The sequence below is a fragment of the Balaenoptera acutorostrata genome, chromosome 20, assembly GCF_949987535.1.
Source record: "Balaenoptera acutorostrata chromosome 20, mBalAcu1.1, whole genome shotgun sequence".
Classification (NCBI taxonomy): Eukaryota; Metazoa; Chordata; class Mammalia; order Artiodactyla; family Balaenopteridae; genus Balaenoptera; species Balaenoptera acutorostrata.
The window spans coordinates 64088646-64113219 of NC_080083.1; the positions used below are offsets into that span (position 1 = coordinate 64088646).

Consider the following 24574-nt stretch of genomic DNA (forward strand, 5'->3'; position numbering starts at 1 on the left):
TCATCAATAGCATCACGTAACCAATAACTACGGGCTTGGAGGAGTCGCTCTCTGGCACATGATGACAGCACTGTCACTTTAGGCTCATCAAGCTTAGAATAGGAAAGTTTGAAGGAGAAGAGTTTGGGAGATTGAGAAGCTTGGTTGTCAAGGAAACTGAGCAGGTTTGTCAAGGTTGTCAAGGAAACTTCCTCCTTAAACTGAAGGCAGGGCTGGGAGAGCTGAACTCCAGGGATCTTGTAAAGGGGCTGCTCTGAAGCACCATCACCTGAGAGGTGGTCTTACTGTGAGCTGGGGTTTGTGAAAAGTATGATGAGATTAAGCCTTTCTGTGACAGCTGGGGAGGTGTTTGTAAAGCACCTTGGCTTTTAAGGCAAATGTTTGTTGCTGGAACAAAGTGTCTCCCAAAACTGGGCTGAAGCTCAAGATGTCCCTGTCCCCTTCTTGTGAGAGTCCAGGGCAGGTGGGTGTCAGGTGCCAGGCCCTGTCCCCCTTGTTTCTCTTCCCTGCTTCCAGGTGAGGGCTCCAACCAGCAGGGTGGGGTGACCAGGTGGGCATCATGCCCTGTGTCCTAGGATGCAGGCTGGCTAAGGCCCTCACCACCTCCACCTCTCCCCCTTGGTAACACGAGACACTGTGCCCCAGCTGTAAGGGGTGGGAGGGCTGGGAGGTGCAGGGTAGCCGTGAACAGGAAAAAGGGAAATGGGTTCTGATGGGCAGCTGCACGGCCCTGCTGTGAGGGTCACCTGGACGGTAGCGCACAGACTCTGGGTCCTGTGAAGCTTCGATGCGTTGTGGTTCTGGAAATCCTATAGGAGACGGTCCACAGCAGGTGAAGCTAATGCTCTCAGTGGAGGTGGTGAAGCCAGAGATCTCAGTTCAGACTGAAGGTGCCGATGTACATACAGGACGAAATCATCTCGCGTGAATGGACTTCAGGCACGTTTAACGTGAGTGCAGTCGTGTTAATGCCTAGCACCTTCTATCTTGTGCCTCTCCTCAGGGACCCCCTCCTCAGTTCCTGAGGATCCTGTAACTCCCGTACAGGGGGCTGGAGAGTGGGCTCTGTCCAGTCTGAGCCCTGAGTTACCCTGCGTGTGAGTCTGCTCAGGACCGCCGTAACAAATACCACAGACTGGGCCGCTTGAATAACAGACCGATCTCCCGGTCCTGGATGCTGTCTGACATCAAGGTGTGTGCAAGCTGGCTTCTCCTGAGGCCTCTCTCCTTGGTGCTTAGACAGCCATCTTCTCCCCAGGTCCTCACGTGGTCTCCCCCTGTGCCTATCTGTGTCCTAATCTCTTCTTGTAGGACCTCAATCCTAATGGATTAGGATCCACCCTAGTGACCTCATTTTTACCTTGATCACCTCTTTAAAAATCCCATCTCCAAATACAGCCACATCCTGGGGTCCTGGGGGTTAGGGATTCAGCATGTGAATTTGGGGGGACATGGCTGAGCCTATCCCATCCTCCTTAGGAGCCAAGTGTGCCTTGGTCCTTCCTTCCCTCAAGTCACACGAGGTGATGTAGTGGCTCAGGGAGAGACCACTCGTGCAGAGTCTGTGTCCCAGCTGGGGAGCCCTTCTCTGCTCTCTCTGATCAGGCCGTGGCCGTGCCAGTCCCCTCCTGAGGTGAGCGGTTCTGGGGTTTCCTGCCATGTCGCCTGGCCTGCTGAGGTGCTCATTGTCAGGGAACCCAGGAGCCAGCGGCCTCGTGGGGATGCCGGGGACTCTCAGGGCCCTGGCAGATGTCTCTCCCAGCAGATACCCTAGCGGAAGTGGGGAAACATTTGGGGGATTACAGGTGGGGGAGAGTCACAGTCTCGTTTTTGCTTCAGAAAGACCACGTTGGGGTGGGATGTGAGGTGCACCGTGTGGGCAGGGAGTTTTGCCAGGGCCTGATGGAGGAACCAGGCACAAGATCGGGCTTGGGCCAGGGCTGTGGGTGTAGAGGGGAATTAGTGTGGGAACTGGCCACAGACTGTTGTCGAAATCTCGGCTTCCCCGTGCACCGAGGCTGAACGGAAATACGGAGACAGGGATTTTGGAGGAAGAGAGAGATGGCTTTATTCTTCTGCCAGGCAGAAGGGAAGACACAGCCGGCTAGCGCCTCAAGAACTGGGCCCGCCCTCCTTGAGAATCAGGGAAGGTTTTATACATGGGGCTCTCGCAGTCTGGGGTATAGGATGAGGATCAAAGTAGTGAAGGTCTTGCATTCCTCCTTTCCTTTGCATTATTTCAAAACAGTCATAGTTGGCATCAGGCCGCCCGGTAATCGGGGTCCGGCAGTCTGGTAATTGCGTCCGTTTGCCTCTGGTTTATCGGCCGGTGACCTTGTTTCTGAAATGCAAAAACTATAGGGGGTGACTTGTTATGAGGGGCGTATAGAATGTAAGTGCTGGACATAATAAGGTTAGGGAGTGAGAGGCAGGGGATGAAACTCACACAGAGTTAGGGGTGATGGGTGCCAGAGGTAAATTACATAGTGTCAGGGAGTGAGGTTCGCTTTCTAAGGTACAAATCTAGTTACTACAAATTAGTGACAAAGTAAAACAAGGCGTGATGAACTCTTTCAGGCCAGGTTATGTTTCTTCTCTAGCCTGTTCACTGTTCCCTTTGGTGGTGGTTTTAGCATCTGTAAAACAACTCAGGAAGCGTGCATCAGATACTGTTATCCAGGTACTTCAGAGAGGAGCTCCAGCAGAGGATGTGGTGGGGGGGTCTGTCCTGGGAAGGCCCCGTAGGGTCCTGCTCGGGTACACCCCGTGCCTGGGCTCAGCAACCTGGGAAGGTGGGGCTGCTCCTGGGTGTGGGGAGCTGCAGGATCCCGGTCCCCTGAGGGCCCTGTTAGCCCCCAAGGTGAGATGGGGTGCAGTGACTGGACAGAGGCGTCTGGCCTGCGAGAGGGGTCCAGGCTGGAAATGTCACGGGCCTCATCGCAGGGAGGGAGAGGAACGGCCAGTGGGGGCAGGTAGGTCACAGCAGACTACGTGTAGGTGACGGCGGTCCTGTTGGAAGCAACTCAGAGCCAGAAAGGAGTGGCCGTCAGGGGCTGACCTTCATTCTCTTGTTCCTTTGTAAAACCGCTGTGTCAGAGTTTGAGACACTGCCAGGAGACGTCTGGGGCCGGTGCTGCCATGGCTTCTTCAAAGGGGTCCAGGGGGAGCACAGAACCACTGCAGACCCCGCCTATGTCCTCACTGGGAATGAATCCCATCGGGGCTCCTGGGCTCACAGACTTGAGGGAACCTCTGTCCTCAGAACTGGTCTTCCTCCTTCCTCTCACCTGCTGGTCAGAGGCCCAGGAACCCCCAACCTGGCTCCACCCCCAGGGCCTGGATTCTGGGACAGCTTTGGGGTAAGCAAGACCCTCATGCTCCTTTATCTGCCTGGGGGCGAGAATGTCTTAAACGCTGCAATTGACTGATGATGGAGGGCTGAGTGTTTCCAGCAGGTATGGGTGGAAAGATGGGGCGTGAAGTTCCTATGTCTGCAGGCTCTTCCCAGCGTGAAGATCTGTGCGTTTCCCCCGGCCCGTCAACATCCGCCCAGGAAGCCCAGATCCAGCATTACGAGGGCAGAGGCTCTCCCCTTGCTTATCTGTAACTTCCCACTCCCACAGCAAGGAGCCTGGCTCCCACCATCTGCCGTTTATGTATGCATTGCTCCTTTCCAGGTTACATGTGCAGAGGTTTCAGAATTGTTAGCTACTACACCCTGGAAAGAACTTCGTAAAATGAAGCCCACTGTATATGTACGGTCCAGTTTGCCTTTAGTCTACAGATTCCATTCATTTCCAAAGGTAACTTAGGTCAGCACCTTTTATCCCATCCCCTACAGTGAGATGTTTCCATATATTTCTAATACAGTTAGACTCTGTCACATTATGTATTCCATCCTGCCACACTCCTACATTCTATATAACTAAATTTGAATAGATTATGATTGACCCCTTGGGCTACACACATCTATGGGCTTAGACAGATGCATAGTGACAGGTATCCATCCTAGAGTGTCACATGGAATACTTCAAACCCCCCACCGCATGATCTGCTTATCATCTCTGTAGCTTTGCCTTTCCCAGAGTGTCACCAATGGGGTCATACTGCGTGCAGCCTCCTCAGCCTGGATGCTTTCACGTAGCACTATATACTGAGGATTTATCCATGTCTTTCCATAGGTTGATGGTGCATTCCTTTCTGCTGAGTAGTATTCCACTGCACGTGTATGGGAGGAAAAACAATTTTCCCTCTATTTTTCTAGGTTCTTGGTTGAGACCCCCCCGCCCCTGTAATAAAAGACAGATTACCAGGAGAAAAACAGAAATTTAATAACATGTATACCTTCTGAATACAGGGGGGATAGCAAGGAAAACTGAGTCACTCCCTGAAATGATCCTCTTAAATACTGTCTTCAGCTAAAAACAGAAGAAAGATGTTGGGGAAGGGGGGGAAGGCCAGTTATGTCAGGTTATCGTGCAAAGCACAGTAAACAATGTGATTGTTTGCACATTTAAGTCAGGACATCTCCATTGATAAGTGTTACTTGAGATTTCATTATCCTTCTATTTCTGGTGCAAAGCGGGACAGACCCTTATAAATGGAGACTTCTCTATTGTAAATGTCCTTCACAAGAGGGCAATCTCTACTCAGTTTTCTAAGATTCCTTTTTTTCTTTTTTTAAAAAATCAGACTGAAATAATCCTCATGCCAGGGAGAGATATTTTGGGGTGGCATATTCTACTCCCCTTGACATGGATGCTTATGCATTCATCTTTTGAAGCATATCCTGATTTCTTCACGTTTTTAGCCATTATGAATAGTGCTGCTGTGCATAATTGCATCCTTGTTTGCATTTGGACATAGATTTTCAAAGCAGTTGCCTAAATACCGGAAGCACAATTGTTGGATCCCAAGGTGAGACTTGTTTAGCTTTGGAAAAAACTGCCAAATAGTCTTACAAAGTGGCTGTACATGCATCCCACTGGCAATGAGGGAGAGTTCTGTTGTTCCTCACCTTCTAGCAATTGGTATTGTCATATATTTGGAGTTTAGCAGTGCTAATAGGTGTGCTGTGATATCTCATGATTTTAATTTGTAATTCCCTAGTGGTATATGATGTTGAGCTTGTTTTTGTATGATTTTTACTATCTGTATATCTTTTTTGGCTGGGTGTCTGTTCAGATCCTCACCCATTTTTTTTATGGGGTTGTTTTAGAGGTCTTTGTCTATTTTGAGTCCAGATCCTTTATCAGATACAAGTTTTGCAAATATTTTTCTCCCAGTTTGTGTCTTGTCTTTTGATTTTCTGAATAACGTCTTTGAGAGTAGAAATCTTTAATTTTATAAAGTCCATAATATTACTTTTTTCTTTTGTGGATTGGCTTTTTGCGTTGTGTGTTAAAACTCAAAGCTCGTGATCTAGAGACTAAACCCAAGGTCATGTATTTCCGTGTTTATCTCTGTAATTTTGATAGTTTCACATTTTAAATGTCTGTTAATAAGTTTGAGTGAGTTTGGTGTAAGTTTAAAGTTTGTGTCTAGTCATTTCATTTCATACAGTTTCCAGTTAATTGTTTCTTAACTATTTCGGAGAAGTCATGCGATACTTGACTGTTATTTCAGTTTGAATTTCCGTAGTTTAGTGGATGCAGTGGAAGTGCCCTCGGGGCGGGAGGTGAACTGGGAGGCGGCTTGGTCTGCACGTTCCCATTGGCTGGCAGGGAACGCGAGCCCGCCTCCCTGACCCTCGGCGGGAACGCGCGTTCTGCCTGCGGACTTGGCGCCGCGCGCAGCTGACGGGAGCCCCGCCTCCTCAGGACCCGCTGGGGCTTCGGCTTCTGGGACACGCGGGGCCGAGTCCACGCTGACGGCCGGGCTTCGGGACAAGCCGGGGTCGAGTCCACACTAACGGAAGCCGGGTCTCCTCAGGACCCACTGGGGCTTCAGCTTTGGGACATCGTGGGGTCCAGTTCTCTCTGACAGGAGCCTGGTCTCCTCAGGACCTGCCGGGAGGTGATGCCGCTGAGGGAGAAGGTGAGGAAAAGTGGGCAGAAGGTTCCTGTACGTGGCTGACCGCTGAGGGTGTCTGTCTTCAGAGGAGCCAGGAGAGGAGGGGCTTGATGTGGAAAACTGGGTTTTGGGCCCCTTTTGTGTGTGGTGTAGACAGAGTGCAGTGTTGTTCTTTGGCGTGTGGCGTCTGGTTTTCCCAGCACCGTTTACTGAGGGGACTGTCCTTTCCCTGGTGTATGTTCTTGGCTCCTTGCTTGTGAATTAACTGATCACATACCTGTAGGTTGATTCCTGGGCTCTCTGCTCTGTTCCTCTGTCTGTGCGCCTGTTTTTGTGCCGATTCCACACTTTTTTGGGGACTGTAGCTTCGTAATGTAGTGTGAGGTCAGGGAGCGAGATGCCTCCAGCCCGTTCTCCTTCCTCAGGGTCGCTTTAGCTCTTCTGGGTCCTTTGTGGTCCCACACACATCTTAAGATGGTTTGTTCTGTTTCTATGGAAACTGTCATTGCACTTTTGGTAGGGATTGCATTGAATCTGTACATTAATTTGGCTAGGAGGCATATTTTTTTAAATTAAAACAAAATTTTGGGCCACACCGTGTGGCATGCAGGATGCGGGATCTTAGTTCCCCAGCCAGGGATCGAACCCGCGCCCCCTGCAGTGGGAGCGCAGAGTCCCAACCCCTGGACGGCCAGGGAAGTCCCACCTTAGAATGCATATTTTCACACTATTCTTTTTACCCATGAGCACGGGGTATCTTTCCATTTACTTTTGTCTGTTCAGTTTCCTTTATCAGTGTCTTCCAGTTTTCAGTGTGCAGGTCCTTCACGTCCTTGGTTAAATTTACTCCTGGTTATCTTTTTGGATGCAATTGTAAGTGAGATTTTTTTTTTTAATTCTTTTTCTGATGGTTCATTATCAGTGTATAGAATCACAAATGATTTTTGTGCATTGATTTTTCTTTTTTTGTATCCTGCAGCTTTACTGAATTCATTTTTTAGTTGTAACGGTTTTTTGGTGGTTGAATGTGGAAAACTAGAATTCAGAAATCCCACTGTTTCAGCTACATCCACGTCATCCACAGCACCCAAGACATAGTGGCTCCCAATGTAATCTTCCCACGGTGCCTCTCGTAGTATGTGGACTCCTACGAGGGTGATTGGCGTCACCACTGCGGGTGAGCTGGATCTGGGTAGGGCTTGGCCTCTATAACAGAGTTTGATGTCTGTATTTCTGGCGTGGTACGACATGGTTGTTTTGATGAGTACTTTATTTTCTAGTAAATTTCAAGTGTATAAAAAACTTTAAGGGGCTTCCCTGGTGGCGCAGTGGTTAAGAATCCGCCTGCCAATGAAGGGGACACGGGTTCGAGCCCTGGTCTGGGAGGATCCCACATGCTGCGGAGCAACTAAGTCCGTGCACCACAACTACCGAGCCTGCGCTCTAGAGCCCGCGAGCCACAACTACTGAGCCCGCGTGCCACAACTACTGAAGCCTGCGCGCCTAGAGCCCTTGCTCTGCAACAAGAGAAGCCACCGTAATGAGAAGCCTGCACACCACAGCGAAGAGTAGCCTCTGCTCAGTGCAACTAGAGAAAGCCTGCGCGCAGCAACAAAGACCCAATGCAGCCAAAAATAAAAATAAATAAATTTATTAAAAACAAAACAAAAAAACTTTAAATAGCAGTATCAAGTTTTCCACATTCACAAAATACTCCAGTTTGTTTTTACCCTGTGAGCGTGGGAGGGCCACTCTCCCAGGGAACCAGCACATAACCCCAAAATGAGGAATAATTATGGTTTCCACGTTATAATCCTATCCCCAGACCTGCTTCAACTTTCACCAGCTGCCCCAGCTTTGTGGAAATGTATTTTCCATTCGAATACAGTTTTCTTTTCCTGGAACCATCACTGGGGCTTTTCCTCACTTTAAAAACCTTGCAGGATTTAAAGTGTACAAAATGAGCATGATCTGGGTGGTTTTTCTGTGTGGCTTCTTTCACTTAGGATGTTTTCAGTGTTTATCCACATTGTAACATTGGTCATTATTTCATTCATTTTTTCCATTGTGATTAAAAACACATAACATTTACCATTTAAACCATTTTTTTTTTCCTTTTTTATTTATTTATTTATTTATTTATCTATTTTTGGCTGTGTTGGGTCTTCGGTTCGTGCGAGGGCTTTCTCCAGTTGCGGCAAGTGGGGGCCACTCTTCATCGCGGTGCGGGGACCGCTCTTCATCGCGGTGCGCGGGCCTTTCTCTATCGCGGCCCCTCCCGTCGCGGGGCACAGGCTCCAGACGCGCAGGCTCAGCAATTGTGGCTCACGGGCCCAGCTGCTCCGTGGCATGTGGGATCTTCCCAGACCAGGGCTCGAACCCGTGTCCCCTGCATTAGCAGGCAGACTCTCAACCACTGCGCCACCAGGGAAGCCCTAAACCATTTTTTAAAGCTTTTTTTTTTTTAGGGCTTCCCTGTTGGTGCAGTGGTTGAGAATCTGCCTGCCAATGCAGGAGACATGGGTTCGAGCCCTGGTCTGGGAAGATCCCACATGCCGTAGAGCAGCTGGGCCCATGAGCCACAACTACTGAGCCTGTGTGTCTGGAGCCTGTGCTCTGCAACAAGGAGAGGCCGCGACGGTGAGAGGCCCACACACCGCGATGAGGAGTGGCCCCCACTTGCCGCAACTGGAGAAAGCCCTCACGCAGAAACGAAGACCCAACACAGCCAAAAATAAATAAATAAATAAATAAATTTATAAAAAAAAAAAAGCTTTTTTTAAATAAAATTTATTTTATTTTTAATTTTTTGGCTGTGTTGGGTCTTCATTGCTGTGCACGAGCTTTCTCTACTTGCGGCGAGCAGGGGCTACTATTCGTTGTGGCGTGCAAGCTTCTCATTGTGGTGGCTTCTCTTGTTGCAGAGCAAGGGCTCTAGGCACGCTGGCTTCAGTAGTTGTGGCGCACGGGCTTAGCTGCTCCACGGCATGTGGGATCTTCCAGGACCAGTGCTTGAACCCGTGTCCCCTGCATTGGCAGGCGGATTCTTAACCACTGCACCACCAGGGAAGCCCCATTTAAACCATTTTTAAGTATACAGTTCTATGGCATTAACTACATTCACATTGTTGTAAAAATATCCTCACCATCCATCTCCAGAGCTTTTTTATTTTCCCCATGTGAAACCGTAGCCATTAAACACTAACTGACCTCAATACCTGGCAACCTTATTCTACTTTGTCTTTGAATTTGACTTATCTGGATACCTCATACTAGTGGAATCATAGAACGTTTGTCCTTTTGTGTCTGGCTTGTTTCACTTAGCATAATGACTTCAAGGTTCATCCACATTGTAGCATGTGTGAGAATTACCTTAGTTTTAAAGGTTGAATCATATTTCATTGTGTATATACTACACTCTACTTATCTATTCATCTGTTGAAGGATGTGTTGTGTTACTTCCACCTTTTGTCTGTTGTGAATAATGTTGCTATGAATATGGGATACAAATGTCTGTTCCAGTCCTTGCTTTCTAATATTTTGGGTGTACACCCTGGAGTGGAATCAAGGGATCATACTTTAATTCCATGTTTATGTTTTTGGGGAGCTACCATACTGTTTTCCCCAGCAGCTGTATAATTTTATTTTATTCCTTTATATGACAGAATAATGCAACTTATTGATATCTTCCTTATTTTGCTTATCCATTTACCTGCTGATGGACATTTAATCTTTTCTACCTTGGGCTGTTGTGAATAGTGCTGCTATGAATAGTTGGTGTACAAGTTTTTGTTTGAACGCCTGTTTTCCATTGTTTGGGTATATATGTAGGAGTAGAGTTGTTGAACCACATGGTAATTATATTTTTGAATAAATGCTGAAGTTTTGTATACATAGACTGCACCATTGTACATCTCCACAAGTGACTTTTAAGGGTTCCATTTTCTCTACATTGTTGCCAACATTTGTTACTTTTATTTATTTTTAAATTTATTTTTAAAATTATTTTTATTGTTATTTTTATTTATTCTAGTGTGTGTGAAGGGGCATCACATTGTGGCTTTTATTTGCATTTTCATCATGACTACTGATGTTTGACATCTTTTCATGTCCTTGTTGACCATTTGTATGTCTTGCCTGGAGAACAGTCCGTGCAAGTCATTTGTCTGTTTCAAAAATTGTATTGTTTGTCTTTTTGTTGATGAGTTGTAAAAGTCCTGGGTATATTCTAGATAAAGAGTCTTATGAGATATATAATGTGCCAATATTTTTTTCCATTCTGTAGGCTGTCTTTTTACTTTCTGGATAGCCTCTTTTGATGCACAAAGGTTTGTAATTTTGAGGAAATCCAATTTATTTTTTTCTTTCATTTCTTATGCTTTACTGTGAAATCTAAGAAACCATTGCTAAATTTGTGGTCAGGAAGATTTAATTCCTTGGTTTATCTGAGAGTTCATAGTGTCCTTTCTCGGTACCCACTAGGCCAGGCTTTAGGCCTGGGGTTGAGTCAGTGTGAGCGTTCAGGGGTCACGGTTTAGGGTTATGGGTCATTGTTGGAGAGTCATGGTAGCGGGTTGTGGTTAAAGGTCATGGTCAAGGATTAGAGTTTGGGGGTCAGGGACGAGGGTCTAGGGGTCTGGGGCTTGGGTTGTTAGGGGGTTAAGGTTAGAGGTTAGGGTTCTTAGGGTAAAGGTTAGAGTTAGGTTTAAGCACAGTTGACCCTCATTGCCTTCCCCTCTCCTTCTCTCTGAAGCCTCCAGAATGAATAGGACTTGCCCAGGGTCAAACAAGAGTCAGGGAGCTGAGGTCAGTAACTGTTTTTCTGGCCTCCCTTCCCCCAGTCCTGGGCTCTGAGAGAAGAATGAAATGTCTGTTCTTGTCTCGGACTGTTTCTCATCCAACTCAACCTCTGTCAAGGATTAGGGAGGGTGTCAGAAGTCATGCATGGTTTCCTTCTGCCCTCCCACCTGGGAAGGGTGATGCTGGCCCTAGTCTGCCTGGGCAGCCCCAGGTTCCAGCACAGCCCAGACAGCAGGGCACTCAGTGGACATGTGTGGATTTATACAGGACTGGGTGCAGTGACCTGCCAGCCCCCAGATGCCGCCTTCTTAAGGGCTGGTGGGGCCCTCCTGGCACTGGAGGCATCCTTTGTCCTATCTGAGTGGGCATGAATAGATGATCAAGTCTCAGGCAGGACAGCCCTTGAGCTCTGACAATCCAGGTAGGCATCTGTGGTCCTCTAGCTCAGTCCAGCCTGGGCATTGTCAGGCCCTCATGTACAGTTACGGAGCTGACCAGGATGCCGGGCAATTCAAGAGCTACCTGGGCAGTGTAGACATTCCTTTGAGAAGTTTCAACTACCAACATGCATGTGGTTGAGAAAAACGCCTCCCTCCCCTTCACAGCCTTGTAGCTTGCCAAGAGAGGTAATAATCCTCTAAACATTGGAGTGTGTCCCTGACACAACAACCATACAGCAGACCATGGCCCTGCAATCCTTTGTCCTTTCAGTCTTTAGAAGCTTTTGACATTCATATTCATTAAGAATCAAAGATATGGGGGCAACTGGACCTCCCAATGGAAGGTTCACAGTGACACTGCATTGTCTTGGAGAGCCACATGCATCCATGTGGCCTCTGGAAAGCCTGCCAATTATGGGTTCCATGGCTTGGAATAATTCTTGAGCCTCCCATTACTTCATTGCACAAGAGGTTTCCTTACCACCCTAGCATTTGGTTTCTTCCCTTAGTAAAGGAGACAGAAGAAACTGGAAAAGGAGCAGTATTGTTTTTCAGGGATGGGCAATTAATATGGCCAAGGAGATGGCATAGCTCAAGGGCTCCCACCTCTCAGGGGCAGGAATGAGGTCTGTGTGTCTTCTGAGGGCACATGGGCTGTTCTGGGCCACCCTCTGAGATGTGAGGACCTGATGCCCAAGGCAGGAGACTTGAGTTTACCATCAAGAATAATCCTACCTTTTCAGCAAGTGAAAGAACTTCTTGCAGTCTTGGGAGGACAGTAAAAGCACTGGATGAGCAGCTGCAGCCCCTGACCCTGAGTGAACCCCTTTCTTCCTTTTGTGTCAGATTCTATGCTGTACAGTGAGCTGTCATTGACATAGAATCTTCTGCTTTCTCCCAGCCAGCATCTGTTCTCAGGCCCAAGTGCCTCAGTTTTCCTTTGGGAATTACATCTCACCTGCTTCCAGTCCAAACAGTTGCAGAAGGATGAGCCCATGTTCCACCCAGCTCGAAGATGGGTTTACAACCCACATCTAGCCAGTCCCATTTTCCATCTTCTGGTGATGGGTCAAGGATGAGACTGTAACCCAAGCCAGACCAAAGGCATTTAAAACCATGACTTTCTTGGAATCCAGGAAAAGGAGAAACTCTTTCTCGGAAAATGGATGGTGAGTGGTTGTCAGCCTAGAATTGCTGTTGGCCCAAGAGCAGTGAGAGAGCCTGTGCCTGTGAATGGGGTCCCCCAAAGGCACTGAGCAGGACAAAGTTTTGGAGAGAAGCAAGGTCACACTGAGACAGTGTGAGCCACTGGACCTGCCAGGTCCAAACCCATTCTTCAACTTGCCACTTGCAAGTATTAATGTATTTCTACCCTTACAATAAATACTAATTTATTTTACTTCAGTAAGTGTGTCCAGTTGCTGGGAATAAAAAAAAGTCCTAGTTGACACATCCGAATCAATACTCCCTGATCCTTCCTCAGGTGTCCTCACTGGGTAGGCGTGGCTGGGGAGATGAAGACACTGGGTGGGGTCAGATACTAGGGGAGCTGCCAAACGGCTCTGTCCCTGTTCCTTCCCTGTCCTGGGAGAGGGAAACCCTGCAACAGTGATAGGATAACCAGTAGGGGAAGAGGTTCCTCAGTGATTAATTGGTCTTTTTGTGTTTTCCTTAATTTAGGGTGCATTTTGGTCATGTGTTTTTACAAAGAAATCCCCCATTTCCTCTAGATTTCCAGTTACAGTAGTTTTCTCTTATTTGACTTTTAATTTTTCCTGTCTAATTTTCTACAGAATCATCACAAATAATGAAGAAATATTGATACTTTATTATTAACTGAAGACCCTATTCACGTTCCCTTTGTTATACCTTTCCTTGTTCCAGGATCTCAAAGGACATGGGGTCATCATGTCTGTTTAGTCTCTTCTGGGCTTTGACAGTTGCTCAGACTCTCCTTGTTTCCATGACCTTGCCAGTGTGGAGGAGGACTGGTCAGGTATTTCATACACTGCCGGGCACTGGGATTTGCTTGGTGGTTTTGTCGTGGTTAGACTTGGCTTTGAAAAAGCAGACCACAGAGGTGAAGTGCTTCCTCTTCACTATATATCAAGAGGACAGGCTCTTAAGGGAACTTCTCACTTATATTCTTAATTTTGGTCACCCAGCTGAGTTAATGTTTGTCAAGTTTTCCCACAGTGAGGTTAATTTTTTCCCCATGTCCATCCTGTGTGTTTTATTTAGGAGGAAGTCATAATGCGGAACCCACACTTGAGGAGAGAGGGGTTAGCTTCACATCCTTGATGGACAGCTGAGTGGCTATATACATTGTTTAGAAGCTTTCTGCATAGGAGATTTCTATTTAACACCATTCATCAAAAACTATGTAATTTATTTTTACCAGTTTGGACACGTGAATAATTACTGTAAACTTTTGGTTATAATCCAGCACTACATTATTAGACTGCTTAGTTCATTCTTGCTTTGGCTGTTGAGAGCTTTTTCCATTTGCTCCTGTTTTTATTTTACATAATTTTTCTTTTGTGGGTTTTTAAAATTTTTGGTACTTCTTTACTTTCTGATATTTTAAGATTATCCTGCTTCATATATTTAGTCTCAGACCTAGCATCAGCCCTTTCTTCAAAGAGCCCTTGTTCCTTTTATTAGAGAATGGTATTAAAAACTTACATGTGGGAGCTAAATATGCTCAGCTGACATTGCATGGAAATATATGCATGTTTCCCAGCCTATGCATATACACATAATTATAAAGATTTCCATGTGGAACTATGTGTATCTCTATTAGGCTAAAGATAGTTTATACTGATATCTCCAACCTGATCTGTTATGACATGGATATTGTAACCTTCTCTCTTTGTCTGTGACTTCCCACTGCAGTGGTCAGAAACCTGGCTTCTACCATTTGTCGTTTATTAAATTCACTGCTTGTTCCATTCAATTTCTGATATAGTAGTTTCAGTACTGTTAGCTGCTACCCCTCATGGGAAAGAACTTAGAGTCCACTGTGTATGTATGGCATATTTTGCCTTTGGCCTACAGAGTCTGCTCATTTCCAAAGTTAACTTAGGTCAGCCCATTTTGTCCCACCACCAACAGTGAGTTTTTTCATACATTTATAAATCAGTTAGATTCTTTGTTATATTCCGTATGCCAGTCTTTGACACGCCCATATCCTAAGTAGCTAAATTTGAATAGATTGTAAATTACTTGTTGGGTTGTAAAAATCTGTGGGTGTAGACTAATACATAGTGACAGCTATTCACCCCTAAAGTATTATATGGACTGTTTCAACCACATATTCCATAAACTGTTTACCATGTCAGTTTTGCCTTTTCTAGAATGTCATATAAATGAGGTCATACAGTGTGTAGCACTTCAGACTGGATTCTTTCACTTAGCAATGTAAGTGTTAGATGCATCTATTTTTTTTTTTTTTGCCCGGGTTGATGGTCCATTCCTTTCTATTGCTGAATACTATTGCATTGCATGTATATGAGAGAAAAAAGAATTTTCCCTCTACTCTTCTGTGTTCTTCATTGAGATCTCCCTTGTAATGAAAAGGAGATGAACTGGAGAAAACAATCAGAAGTTTAATATATACCATGCTTACCTCCTGTATAGTTGAAAGATGCCCAGGAAAACTGAGTCACTCCCTGAAATGGCCCAAGCCATTACCTTAAATGCTATCTTCTGCTGAGAACAAAAAAGGATGTTAGGGAATGGAGGAAGCCATTTAAGGGAGGTTATTAGGCAAAGCACAGTAAACAGGGTATGGTTGTTACACAGATTTATATCCAGGCCTGTTTCATTGACAAGCTTTTTTTTTTTTTTAAACATTTATTTATTTAGCTGCGCTGGGTCTTAGTTGAGGCCTGTGGAATCTTTAGTTGTGGCATGCGGGCTCTTAGTTGCAGCATGCGGGATCTAGTTCCCTGACCGGAGACTGAACCCTGGTCGCCTGCATTGGGAGCATGGAGCCTTAACCACTGGACCAGCAGGGAAGTCCCAACAAGCTTTTCTTGATATTTAGTCATCATTCAATTCCTGGTCCAGAGAGGGACATACCCTTACAAATGGAGATATCCTTAATAATTGTAAATTTACCTCATAAAAGGGCATTTTCTACTTGGTTTTGAAAGATTCTCCTGGGTCTGCTGTTTCTTAAATTAATCCGTGCAAAATAATCCTTTTGTCAAATGGGCATATTTTGGGGTGGTGTATTCTGCTCCCCTTGACATGTATGTGCCCTAATTTGCTTATGAATTCATCTACAGAAGGACATCCTGATACCTTTAAGTTTTTAGCCATTATGAATAGAGCTGCTGTGCAATACTTGATGCTAGTTTTGGTTTGAACACAGTTTTTCAAAGCAGTTGTCTAAATACAGGAGGTACATTTCTTGGATCCTAAGGTGAGACGGTTTAGATTTGGAAAAAACTGCCAAACTGTCTTCCAAAGTTGGTTGTACATGCATTCCACCAGCATCTTGAGTATATTCTTGTATGCTTATTTACTGCCTGTTTATCTTCTTGGGCCAGGTGTGTGTTTCAATCTTTACCAAATTTTAATGGTGTTGTTGGCATAATTTGAGTACAGATCCTTTATCAGATGCGTGTTTTGGAAATAGTTTCTTGGAGTTTGTGGTTTGTCTTTCAGTTTTCTGAATAAGGTCACCAGACACAAGGTCATGTAGATTTTCTTTTTTTTTTTCTAGGATTTTTATAGTTTGGTAATTTAAATTTGTCTATGGGCAATTTTGAGTGAATTTTGGTTTAAGTTGTCAAGTTTGTGTCTACATTCATTTCATTACATATGGTTTCCTTAACCATGTTTTGAGAAAATACAGTGAGATACTTGGCTCCATTTCAGTTTGGATTTCCAAACTTAGTATATACAGCAGAACTGCCTTCCGGATGAGGCCTCTGGGTTTGTGAGTGCGGCGCTCCCGGCACTTCTCTGACGTCCCACAGGGGGCGCTGAACCCACCTGTCTGACCCTGGGGGCACAGGTGCACCCTGCCCACAGACTTTGCTCCGTGACAAGCAGACAGGAGCTTTGTCTCCTGTCAGGGCTTAGGCTTCTGGACCATGAGGCATTGTCCACACTGACAGGAGCTGGGTTTTCTCAGGAGCCACTGCTGAGGAGACTCCACAAGAGGAAAAAATGAGCAAGTGTGGAGAATCTTCCTGTGCAGCTGACTGCTGGGTGGGTGGGTCGCATCTTCAGGGGCCTCAGGAGAGAAAGGGTTTAATGTGGAATACTGTGCACTTTTAGTTAGTTTTATGTGCAGTGTAGATGGTGACCAGTGTCGTTCTTTGGAGTCTGGTGTCTAGTTTTCCTGGCACTGTTTGCTGATGGCTTTGGGTAGAATAAACATTTTAATAATAGTAATTTTTCTGATGCATGAGCATGGAATATTGTTTTTCTATTGTGTCTTCAGTTTCTTTATCAATGCTTTACAGTTTTCTGAGTATAGGTCTTTCATGTCCTTGGTTAAATTTATTCCTGAATAGTTTGTTCTTTTTGATGGAATTGTAAATGGGATTGTTTTCTTGATTTTTCTTGCTGGTGGTTCATTATTAGTGTGCAGAAATAAAACTGATTTGTGTATATTGATTCCATATTTTGCAACTTTACTGAATTTATTTTTTAACATATTTTTTGAAGTAATGTGAAAAATTGTAATACTAAAATCTCACTGTTTCTACTGCACCCCAGGTGATCCACAGGACCCACGACATGGTAGCTACTAATATACTCTTCCCACAGTGCCTCTTAATACCATGTGGACTCCTACAAGGGAAATAAGTATCACAACTTTGGTTGAACGTGGTCTGGGTAAGTCTTGGCCTCTATAACTAAGTTTGATGGCTGTCTTATCTGATTTTCTGGCATGGTACTGACATGGTTGTTTAGAAAAGTAATTTACTTTTCAGTAACTTAAAATGTACAGAAAAGTTTCAGTAATGGCCAAAAGTAGTCACATTTGCCACTTCACACAAAATGCTCAGTGTGTTTTACCCAAGGACCCAGCACATAATCCCTAAATGACGAAATCATGATGTCCACATTATAATTTAATACACAGGCCCACTTCAACTTTCATCTGCTGTCCCAACTGTATGAAAATGTCTTTTTCCATCCTGATCCAGTTTTCTTTTTCTGGAACCATTACTGAGTTTTCCCCTCATTTGGACAACCTTGATGGATTTAAAGCAGACAAGATGAGTATGGGATCTGGGTGGCCTTTTCTGTATGGCTTTTTTCACTAAGGATGTTTTTAATGTTCGCTTTTGTAACAAATATCAGCACTACACTTTTTTTTTCATTGTCATTACAAATACAAAACATGACTTTAGCATTTAATTCATTTTACGTATCCAGTTTTGTGGTATTAACTACCTTCATGTAGTTGCACAAACAAGTTAAGTAACACGTGTACATCCTGTGTGCATGGGAGATACCCAGGAAATTGAGTAACACCTTGGAATGGCCCAAGACATCACCTTAAATACCGTCTTCATCTAAAATGAAAAAAAGGGAAGGGTATAGTTGTTTCTGTCTACATTCATTTGATTGCATATGGTTTCCAATTTATTGTTGTATAACTAGTTTTAGAGAAGTCATGGGATAGGTGGCTTCATTTCACTTTGAATTTCCAAATTTAGTGGATTCTGCAGGCTTGATACAAGGTTTACAAACTTCATATTGGATCAGGACATCCCATGGTGTAACTGGTATTCATGGTTTGTTCAACAATTAAGGTTCTGTGTGATATGAGTTCAGCCTGGAGTAATCCAGGTTAGTTTCTATCTGTTATACATTTGTCCCAGGATGAAAGGACAAGAGAAATAAGGCCTACTTTATAAAAGTGCCTTTAAGTTAATTGATGGTATAATCTCAACCTTATTTTTAAAAAATTTATTTTATTGAAGTATAGTTGACCTACAAAGTTGTTAATTTCTGCTGTACAACAAAGTGATTCAGATATGTATACACACACACACATACATATATACATACTGTTTTTCATATTCTTTTCCATTATGGTTTATTACAGGGTATTGAATATAGTTCGCTGTGCTGTACAGTAAGACCTTGTTGTTTATCCACCCTATATATAATAGTTTGCATCTACTAATCCCAAACTCCCAATCCATCCCTCCCAGCTGTCTTCCCCTTGGCAATCACAAGTCTGTTTTCTATATCTGTGAGTCTGTTTTTGTTTTGTATATAGGTTCATTTGGGTCTCATTTTAGATTCCACATATAAGTGATATCATATGGTATTTGTCGTTCTCTCTATGACTTACTTCACTTAGTGTGATAATCTCTAGGTCCATCCATGTAGCTGCAAATGGCATTATTTCATTCTGTTTTATGGCTGAGTAATATTCCATTGCATATATGTACCAGATCTTCTATAGCCATTCATCTTTTGAGGGACATTCAGCTTGCTTCCATGTCTTGGCTATTGTGAATAGTGCTGCTGTGAACGCTAGGGTGCACATATCTCTTTGAATTATAGTTTTGTCTGGATATATGCCCAGGAGTGGGATTGCTGGTTCATATGGTAATTCTATTTTTAGTTTTTTTGAGGAACCACCATACTGTTTTCCATAGTGGCTGCATCAATTTACATCCCCACGAACAGTGTAGGAGGGTTTCCTTTTCTCCACACCCCCTCCAGCATTTATTTATAGACAGTTTAATGATGGCCATTCTGACCACTATGGGGTGATAACTCACTGTAGTTTTGATTTGCATTCTCTAATAATTAGCGATGTGGAGCATCTTTTCATGTGCCTATTGGCCATCTGTATGTCTTCTTTGGAGAAATGTCTATTTAGACCTTCTGCTTATTTTTTGATTTTTTTTCTTTTTTGAGTTGTATGAGCTGTTTGTATACTTTAGAAATTAGGCCCTTTTTGGTCACATCATTTGCAGGTATTTTCTCCCAAACAGTTAGCGTAGGTGCTGGAACAACTGGATACCCACATGCAGAAGAATAAAGTTGGACCCTTACCTCCCCCCTACCCCGTATACAAAATCAACACAAAATGGACCAAAGGCCTAGATGTAAGAACCAAAATTATAAAACTCACAGAAGAAAACATGAGAGTAAATCTTCATGAGCTTCGATTTGGTCATGATTTCTTAGATTTGCTACCAAAAGCACAAGCAACAAAAGACAAAATAGATGAATTGGACTTCCTCCAAATGAAAAACAGTTGTGTATAAAAGGAGCAAGGAATAAGATAATCCGCCATCCAAAATGGCACAAGATGTTTGCAAACCATGTATCTGATAAAGGACTGTAGCCCACCAGCCAAGCCCCCGGTGGTCCAGTGGAGTGTCTGTGCGGCCCCTCCCGTCCTAGGTGATCAGGGGATTTCAGGCCCCACAGCACCCAAGGGGTGGACACTGGTCATCCTCTGCACCCTCAAGGAGTGAGTGCTGGATGGTTTTGAGCCCAGATTCCCTCCCATTACTGCCCTCAAAGGCTGACGGCTTCAGCATGCCTCCAGAAGGACACAGAGTATTTGCAAGTCTTTGAGAACCAAGAGAACCGTCTTCACTTTTCTGAAAAGGGCATCTTATTATTTCACAGCATGACCATTTTCAACCTGGCTCTCAGGGGTGCCCTCCCACCTTCTTTATTTCTCTGAGAGTGGCCATGGTGGTTTGGCTGTCCCCAATCCCCACACCAGGTGACAAGGCCGGTGGGGCCAGCTCCTGGTGGTCCTTAGGTTCGTTGGAGACTAACCCAGACTCTCAGCCTGAGATTGAACGTGGATGCCCCTGCTTCTCCCCATCACTGATTCTCATCTCCTCCTCTCTCTCTCACGGATTCTCATCTCCTCCTCTATCTCTCACCGATTCTCATCTCCTCCTCTCTCTCTCACCGATCCTCATCTCCTCTATCTCTCACCGATTCTCATCTCCTCCTCTCTCTCTCACCGATTCTCATCTCCTCCTCTCTCTCTCACCGATTCTCATCTCCTCCTCTATCTCTCACTGATTCTCATCTCCTCTATCTCTCACCGATTCTCATCTCCTCCTCTGTCTCTCACTGATTCTCATCTCCTCCTCTATCTCTCACCGATTCTCATCTCCTCCCCTCTCTCTTTTCCCCTTGCTTTTCAGTCTCAGATTTACCTGATGGTCACCACTCACAGTTCCCGCAGAGCCCAGAGATTTCTCCTTGAAGGAAAGGTTCTGGAAAATCAGAGGGATAAATAAAGAATGCAGCTGATTCCCGCCTGTGCTGACGCCCAAGAGGATGAGGAGAGTGAGTGTTTTCTCATTAGAATTTTAAATCCTCCAAGTAATAGATCATTGGGGGGGCATCCTATGTCTTCCTGCTCATTCTAATAATGTCATTCCTGAATTTTAATGTGGTAAATAATTTAAATCATAAATATGCTGAGGGGGAGATCCATTTAAAAAATGTTAGAGGTAACTCCAAGGGATTTACAACAAACAAGGACACAGAACCCTGTGTCCAGACACTGGCTGAGAGATTCCTACCCTGAGCCGCAGTCCCCTGGAGGGCGGAGTGGCCATGACCCTCCTCCCGCAGGTGAGCCTACACAGGCACGTCCCACGTGGGACCAGTGCATCGCAGAATCTTAGAGTGGCCAATGGCAGGCAGCCGGCTAGAGATGCGGACAAGAGAAGACTGCCCAGCAGCCTGGGACAACCCCGGGGTGAGGCCTTAGGAAGGGCCAGTGTCAGAGCGTCAGAGATAACTTGAAGAGGGTTCAGGCTGTTAGGGACATGGTCAGAGATGTACTTAGGGACATATTCAGGGCTTTAGTTGTGGATAGGATCAGGGCATTATTTAGTGACAGCTTAGACTATAAGGGACAGCGTCAGGGCGTAAGTTAGAGATAACGTGAGAGCCTTAGTTAGACAAAATTCAGGCTGTTACTCAGGGATATATTCAGGGCCTTAGAGCCAGCATCATGGTCATAATTAGAATCAGTGTCAGGGCGTTAGTCAGGGCCAAAACTAGGGTGTTAGTTAGGGAAGGAGTCAGGTCATTAGTTACAGACAGTGTCAGGGTTTTAGGCAGGGACAGCAGCAAGTCCTTAGTTAAGAAGAGTGTCAGGGCCTCACTTAGGGGCAACGTCAGGATGTTAGTTAGGGAGAGTCAGGACACTAGAATGTCAGATTCCGAGGTAGAGACAGCATCAGGGCCTTAGTTAGGGACAGCGTCAGAGACTTACCTAGGGACCTATTCAGGGCCTTAATAATGGACAGAATCAGGGTGATACTGAGGAACACCTAAGGGTATTAGGGACATCTTCAGGGCCTCAATTAGGGATAGCATCAGGGTGTTAGTTAGGGAAGGAGTCAGGCCATTATTATAGATAGTGTCAGTGCCTTAGGTAGAGCATCAGGGCCTTAGTTAAGGACAGCGTCAGAGACTTACTTAAGGACATATTCATGGCCTTAGTTATGGACAGGATTAGGGCATTATGGAGAGATACATGAGGCTATTAGGGACAGCATCGGGGTGTTGGGGAAAGAGTCGGCCGTTATTATAGACAGTGTCAGTGCCTCAGGTAGAGACATCATCACAGCCTTAGTTAGGAAGAGGGTCAGGGCCTTGGTTAGGGACAGGGTCAGGCCAACAGTGAGGGACATGTAAGGCTATTAGGGACATTGTCAAGACCTTAGATTGGGCCAGCATCGGGGCTGTAGTGTTGACCAGTGTCAGGGCATTAATGAGGGACAAAATTAGGGTGTTAGTTAGGGAAAGAGTCAGGTCATTAGTTACAGACAGTTTTAGGGCCTCAGGTAGAATCGGCATCAAGGCCTTAGTTAGGAAGAGCATCAGGGCCTCCTTAGGTTCAGCATCAGGACGTTAGTTAGGGCCAGCAACAGGGCCTTAGTTAGGGACAGTGTTGTCAGGACCTCAGAGATAACTTAGGGGCCTTAGTAAGAGACATTTCAGGCTGTTAGTTAGGGACACTTCAGAGACTTTCTTAGGGATATATTCAGGGCCTTAGTAATAGAATCAGGGTGTTATTTTGTGACCGCTTAGGTACTAAGGGACAGCATCAAAGCCTAAGTTAGGGAGGGTGTCAGGGTCTTGGGGATAGTGTTAGGGACTTTGTAATTTATAGCTTAGGCTGTTAGCTAGGGACAGTGTCGTGGGCTTATTAAGGGCAGTGTCAGAGACTTAATGAGGGACATCTTCAGGGCCTTACAGGATCAGGTCCATACTTAGGACCAGTGTCAGGCCGTTATTTAGGGGCGGTGTCAGGGCCTTGTGTAGAGACAGCGTCAAGGCCCTTAGTTAGGAAGAGCGTCAGGGCCTTAGGACAGGGTCAGAGACTTACTTAGGCACATATTCAGGGCCTTAGTATTGGACAGGATCAGGACCACAGTGAGGGACATCCAAGTCTATGAGGGACATCGTCAGGGCCTTAGATAGGGTCAGCATCAGGGCCGTAGTTAGGACCAGTGTCAGGGTGTATTTAGGGACAAAATTAGGATGTTAGTTAAGGAAAGAGTCAGGAAATCAGTTACAGACGGTGTCAGCTTCTCAGGTAGAGACTTCAGGGTCTTAGTGAGAGCATCAGCATCTCAGGGAGGAACTGCATCCGGCCATTACTTAAAGACAGTGTCAAGGCCTTAATTAGGGAGAGTGTCAGGGCCTCAGAGAAAACTTGAGGACCTTAGTAAGAGACACTTCAGGCTGTTCATTAGGGACATCATCAGGGCGTTAGTTATGGACAGGGTCAGGGTATTAGTGAAAGACAGCTCAGGCAATTAGGCACACCGTCAGGGCCTTGGTTAGGGGCAGCGTCAGGGCGTAGTTAGGGAAAGAGTGAGGCCATTAGGTAAAGACAGACTCAGGGCCTTAGTTAGAGACAGTGTCAAGTTCTTTGTTAGGGACACTGTCATGGCCTCAGTTAAAGATAACTTGAGGGTCTTAGTTAGAGATAGTGTCAGGGACTTAGTTATGGACATCTTTAGGGCCTCAGTTAGAGGTCACTTGAGGGCCTTAGTAAGAGACATTTTGGGTCATTAGTGACATCGTCTGGACCTTAGTGCCGTCTTCAGTACATCATGTATGGGCCGCATCAGGGCATTAATGAGGGACAGCTCCTGTTATTAGGGGCCGTGTCAGGGCCTTAGTTAGGGACCGTGTCAGGGCCTTTGTTAGGGAAAGAGTGAGGCCATTAGTTAAAGACAGACTCAGGGCCTTAGTTAGAGACAGCCTCAGTCTTTAGTTAGGGAGAGTGTCAGGGCCTCAGTTAAAGATAAGTTGAGGGCCTTTGTTAAGGACAGGGCCTTAAAGGGATGTACGTAAGAGTATCTTTGGGCTCTTTACCAAACTAAAACCCCCACAAAATAGAAGATTTTAGCATTCTTCATTCCAGAGAAGCTCATTAAGAGACCATGTGAGGCCAGATTAAAGAGAGTTAAGGCCCTGTACACACACTAATCCTTAGGAGCAACTGTGTCCTTAAACCATTGCCGTAAAAGTCCTCACCACATCCTCCTGCACTGGGACACACAGTTTTTGAGAGCATGAGTTTTCTGTGTCCCCCTTTGGCTGGCAAAGCAGTAAAGCTATTCTTTTCTACTTCTTCCAAACCTCTGTCTCTGAGATTCGATTCGGCACTGGTGCACAGAGGTCGAGTTTTTGGCATCAAATTTAGTACCCAGTATGGGGCTGACTTGGGGATGGCCCCTGTGGGTCCCCTGACTTGATTGGACACTCTATGATTTTCTCCATGCCAGCCTGTTTTGAGAGAGTGTAGGGTTGGAGAATTCCTTTAGAGGCCAGACTGCCTGGGACCCTTGCCTGGAAAGGCCAAGCCTCAGTCATACCCCATCTGCCATCCCAGCAGTTGGAACTCTGGGGCAGGAGTAGATGGCGGAAGAGGGACCACCCTAGCAACTGCCAAGGCCGTCTTTGCCTTGAGGATGTTCCTCTCTTCCTCTTGACTGGACTGCCCCGAGTGTCCTACTCCAAGGGATTATTTTGGGGAAGCATAAAAGTAGCATTTGGGGTGTTGCGATACCTCAGCCAGCATGTGGTAACTCCCCTGGCATGCACTCTGAGGTCCTTTTAGCCCTGTACATTTGGGGGAACTTTGGTTCCCATTTGGATGACTTTTCATTCCAGGAAATCTCATTTGGAAGGTGCACCACTTGGACAGAGGTCACAGGCTAAGTTGAGACTTGGAAGCTGATTTGAGTCTTGTGCTGTTTGGTTTTTGGTTTCTGTTTGATTTTTGGTTCCTTTGGTTTGAGGCTTCCATTAGTGGTGAGGATTTTGTT

The 24574-nt window shown here is 45.4% G+C and overlaps 1 long non-coding RNA gene across 1 annotated transcript in view; it reads left to right on the forward strand.

The window, feature by feature from the left end:
* Positions 1 to 24574, forward strand: part of LOC103002132 (uncharacterized) — a 38139-nt gene that overhangs the window by 6783 nt on the left and 6782 nt on the right. Inside the window, exons 2-3 of the long non-coding RNA XR_009006359.1 lie at positions 16989 to 17108; positions 20417 to 20561. This is a non-coding gene — a long non-coding RNA (uncharacterized LOC103002132). The remainder of the gene's footprint in view (positions 1 to 16988; positions 17109 to 20416; positions 20562 to 24574) is intronic.